Source organism: Penaeus japonicus, unplaced genomic scaffold, assembly GCF_977035675.1.
Source record: "Penaeus japonicus unplaced genomic scaffold, GWHDUDI00000001_assembly GWHDUDI00000010, whole genome shotgun sequence".
Lineage (NCBI taxonomy): Eukaryota > Metazoa > Arthropoda > Malacostraca > Decapoda > Penaeidae > Penaeus > Penaeus japonicus.
The window spans coordinates 5,078,385-5,083,384 of NW_028234412.1; the positions used below are offsets into that span (position 1 = coordinate 5,078,385).

Genomic DNA, 5,000 nt, shown 5'->3' on the forward strand with positions numbered 1-5,000 from the left:
ATAGAGAGAGAAAGAGAAAGAGAGAAAGAGAAAGAGAGAGTGAGACGAAAGAGACGAAAGAGCGAGAGAGGAAGGGCCGGGTCGATGTGCCACAGCCGAAGCCCCCTTCCGCCCCCACCCCCACCCCCCACCCTTCGCCACCCACCCACCCCCCACCCTTCGCCACCCACCCACCCCCTCACCGCTCGGGGGCCGCCAGGTGCATGCGTTCCCAGGCCGCATTTTTCATAACAAGCGGCAATCTTTACGTGATCGACAATGTATACTGGTTCACCTGTGCCCCCCCCCCCCTCCCCCTTCTCCTCCTCCTCCTCCTCTTTTTTCTCCCACCCTTTCCCCCCTTTCTTGTCTTCTCCCCCTTTTTCCATTCATCTTTTCCCCCTTATCTTCTTTATCCCCCCCTTCTTTATTTTTGTTCATCTCCCCCTCTTTCTCAGTTCTATCTTTTCCTCTCCCTCTTCTTCCTCCTCCTCCTCCTCCTCCTCCTCCCCACCCCTCCCTTTCCCTTCATCCCTATCTTTCCCCCTCTACCCCTCCCCTTTTCTTTCTATCCCCATCATTCTCCCATCCACCCATCCACCCCTCCTTTTCCCCTCCACCTCTTCTTCTCCCCCCCCCCTCCGAACCCACCTTCCTCCCCCCCACCCACCTTCTCCTCTCGCCCTCCACCTCTCATCCCCTCCCCCCTTCTTCTCCCCCCTCCTCCCCTCTCCCCATCAACCTCCAACCCCACCTCCTCCCCTCACCCCCTCCTCCCCCCCCCCCCCCTCCAAACCCACCTTCTCCCCCCCAACCCTCCTTCTCCCCTCCACCTCTTCTTCTCCCCTCCACCCCTCCTTCTCCACCCCCCTCCCTTTCTCCCTTTCTCCCCTTCTTCTCCCCCCTCCCCCCCCTCCCCTTCTTCGTTGCAAGACCCCCAAGCCGTGCAATGGAGCTTTTCCTGTTCTGACACTCAAACTTAGAGATCTTGTCGCCTGTCGCCTTCCTTGCTCGAGACGTTCAATGTTGACAAGTTTGGAATTCTGAGTCGATGAAGGCCTTTTAGGGGGTGGAGGTTTCGTTCACAGATATTTTTAAAAGTTGTAGTAGTAGTAGTAGTAATAGTAGTAGTAGCAGTGATAGTAGTGATAGTATTAGTCGTAGTAGTAATAGTATTAGTCGTAGTAGTAATAGTAGTAGTACTAGTAATAGTAGTGATAGTATTTGTCGTAGTAGTAATAGTATTAGTCGTAGTAGTAATAGTAGTAGTACTAGTAATAGTGGTGATAGTATTAGTCGTCGTAGTAATAGTATTAGTCGTAGTAGTAATAATAGTAGTACTAGTAATAGTACTGATACTATTAGTCGCAGTAGTAATAGTATTAGTCGTAGTAGTACTAGTAGTAGCAGTAATAGTAGTGATAGTATTATGAGTAGTAGTACTAGTAATAGTAGTGATAGTATTAGGAGTAGTAGTAAAAGTAGTAGTACTAGTAGGAATAATAGCAGTAGTAGTGGTAGTAATAGTAGTAGCGGCAGCAGTAGAAGTAGTAATAGTTGTAGTAGTAGGAATAGTAGTAGTAGTAACTGTAGTAGGAATAGTAATAGTAATAGTAGTAGTAATAATAATAATAGCAATAGTACGAGTATTAGTAATAGTAATAGTAGTAGTGGTAGTAATAGTAGAAGTAGTAAGTAGTAGTAGTAGTAGTGGTAATAATAGTAGTAGTAATTTTATTTTTGTAGACTAATGCGTCAACAATGAGCGTAACCAAACCAATCATAGGCTTGTTAATAAGAGTACAATCCCGTTCTCCCGTCTGCTCCACCTTTCAAAGTAATGAGGACTTATAGCGTACTATAGGAACTGTTGTGGCCATTCAAAAACACTGGCGTAAACACTTTAGAATGAATGGATGTCTTTGGGTGAAGAAGTCAGTTTTTAGTCCTTTTTCTAAAACGTGATAATTTCTTAAAGGGGAATTATCGAATGTGGTAGGTCAATAAATGATGGAATTGGTTCAGGAATTTTTTGTTATTGTTGTTATTCGCATTGGCGGTAATAATACCTGTGATTCGATAAGCATTTTGTTCTTTTTTTCAATATATATAGCTTTCGATATGTAAATACACACACACACACACAAAAAAACGATTCACAGAAAAGAGAAAGAAAAAAAGCGCGCGATTGTGAAGCTTCCCGCCAAATTAGCTCGAAGCCTCGGCGAAACCCCGGAGCTAAAAGGGGACGTGAAGCCCAACCCAACACAGAAGGTACTGAGGACACTCCATTATGCTAGGGAAGCCTCAGCCCCTTTGCAACTGTGCACGAAGCTACAGGTGTTTCCTTGTACTCTGTTGTGTAGGGTATATATATCTTTGTCAGTATCTCTCTTTTACTTCATTTCTCTTTTAGTCTCTCTCTCTCTCTCTCTCTCTCTCTCTCTCTCTCTCTCTCTCTCTCTCTCTCTCTCTCTCTCTCTCTCTCTCTCTTTTGCTCTCTCTCTCTCTCTCTCTCTCTCTCTCTCTCTCTCTCTCTCTCTCATTCACTCACTTTCTCTCTCTCTCTCTCTCTCTCTCTCTCTCTCTCTCTCTCTCTCTCTCTCTCTCTCTCTCTCTCTCTCTCTCTCTCTCTCTCTCTCTCTCTCTCTCCCACTCCCTTTCCAGTCCTCACTCCTTGTCAAATGAGAATCGAGCCACGGGATCCATACACATATTTGAACTCCCTTTGTATTTTTTTTTTTTTTCCTGCTAGAACTTAAATCCTCAAGAATAGGACAGTATAGGCTGTTAGGGATCTTCTCTATGGAATGTGTAACGAAAGAAAATGGGGATGGAATAAACCTCTAACGCCATCTATTGTGGATAAGTGAAAGCGACGATGATGGGGTGTGATAGTGATGAGTGAAGAGAGTGTTGGAATTAAATTGGGTATATGAGATAAAGAAGATGGATAGAAAAAGAGAGGTATCAGATGGATGATAAAAGCAATTACGTTTGGAAGCTTTTCTTTTGCGCTTTTTCTCTCTTTCACTCTCTCTCTCTCTCTCTCACTCTATTTCTATCTATCTATCTATCTATCTCCCACTCCCTCTCCCTCTCCCTCTCCTTCTATTTATTATATATATTTATATATATATATATATATATATATATTTATATTTTTTTCGATCATAGCTATCTTTCTCTCCCTCTCCCTCTCCCTCTCCTTCTCCCTCTCCCACCTCTCCCTCTCCCTCTCCCACTCCCTCTCCCTCTCTCTCTCCCTCTCCCTCTTTTCCCTCTCCCTCTCTCTCTCTCGCTCCCTCTCCCTCTCCCTCTCTCTCTCTCTCGCTCTTTCCTTCTTCCACACCCACTTGAGCGCCTCTCGTTTGCATTATTATGGTTATTACAAAAGGAAAAAAAAAAAAAGGTTATCAAGTATGGAGATGAGACGGTTAAATCAGATGTGACTCGTATAATGAATGTTTAATGGCACGATGGAAATTCTGTTGATGATTGAGGTACGGAGGGAAGGTGGGAGGGAGGGAGGGAGGGAGGAAGGGAAGGGGAGAGGGAAAGAAGGAGTGAAGGAAGGAAGGAAGAAAGGAAGGAGAGAGTGAGTGTGTAAATAAGTGAGTGAGTGAATGAGTGAGAGAGAGTGAGACAGAGAGAGAGAAAGAGAGAGAGAGAGAGAGAGAGAGAGAGAGAGAGAGAGAGAGAGAGAGAGAGAGAGAGAGAGAGAGAGAGAGAGAGAGAGAGAGAGAGAGAGAGAGAAAGAGAAGAGAAAGAGAAAGAAAGATAGAGAGACTCAGCATTCCCAGCACAGAGAGGACCTGGCCAGACATCCGAGCCGCTCAAAGAGACAGAGCAACAGAGTGGGCAATATGGCAAAAGAGCGAGCGAGAGAGGAGGCCGGGCACTCAGACGGAGACAGAGCAGGGGAGAGAGAGAGCAATATGGCAAAAGAGGAAGCAAGAGCCCCGCTAGAGACAGGCGAAAGAGGTCTTCGCCGGAGGAGAGTCGGCGAGGCCATAAGATCACCAGGAAGGGCTGAAAGCACTCCAGATGAAGCCATGTAAACCATATACGGCCTATATTGCCAGCGCTCTTCTCCTTCCTCTTTCGCCGCCGCCGCCTCCTCTTACTCCTCCTCTTGCTCTTGCTCCTCCTCCTCCTCCTCCCCCTCTTCTTCCTTCACATCCACCTCCACCTTCTTCACCTCTTCCACCACCTCCACCTCCACCTTCTTCACCCCTGCCGACGCCTCCTCCTCCTCCTTCACCTCCACCTTCTTCACTTCTTCCACCTCCACCTCCTCCATCACCTCTTACACCTCCTTCATCTCCTCCATCTCCTCTTCGTCCTCTCGTCGTTAACCTTTTCCTTCTCCTCCTCCTGTCCCTTCTTCTTTTTTCTCCTCCTCTTCCTCCTCCCCCTCCACCTCCTCTCGCCCTCCACCTTTTCCTGTCCTCATCTCCCTTCCTGTTCACCATCTTCACCATACTACCTGTCTTGGCGTCTTTCTTAGTGAAGCCTCTAAAGGTTTCCCCTTTCTCTTTTGTCCATGGGTTCCTGGTGAATTCACTTTTTTTTTTTTTTTTTTTTTTTTTTGAGGGTGGGGGGGGGTGAAAAGGTAGAATTGGTCATTTTCTTTCTTTTCGACTAAAGGATTGTAGGATTGAATGCTTAAAGAGGGGGAACCTTTGTTAACAATAATTATGAGGCTAACTATATATCTATCTATTTCAGATCATTCCCCTATGATTGTAATGTTTTCTCGTGTAAACATATTTTGTGTCTGGTATTCATATTTATGGATGGTATTTACAGCTATCTAGTGTTCTATTACAGTGTGTTTGTCATTTCATAATATTTTGAATTTTCCAGCATTCGATCTCGTATAACGGAAGCTGTTTCTTGTTAAAGTGCACAGTTTATAATCTGTATTGGGTGGCTTAACGTCTGTTTATATATATATATATATATATATATATATATATATATATATATCTATATATATATATATATATATATTGTGA

The 5,000-nt window shown here is 44.9% G+C and overlaps 1 protein-coding gene across 1 annotated transcript in view; it reads left to right on the forward strand.

Moving 5' to 3' along the window:
- Positions 1-5,000, forward strand: part of LOC122261076 (zinc metalloproteinase-disintegrin-like NaMP) — a 54,416-nt gene that overhangs the window by 12,353 nt on the left and 37,063 nt on the right. The gene's annotated exons all lie outside the window — the stretch shown is intronic.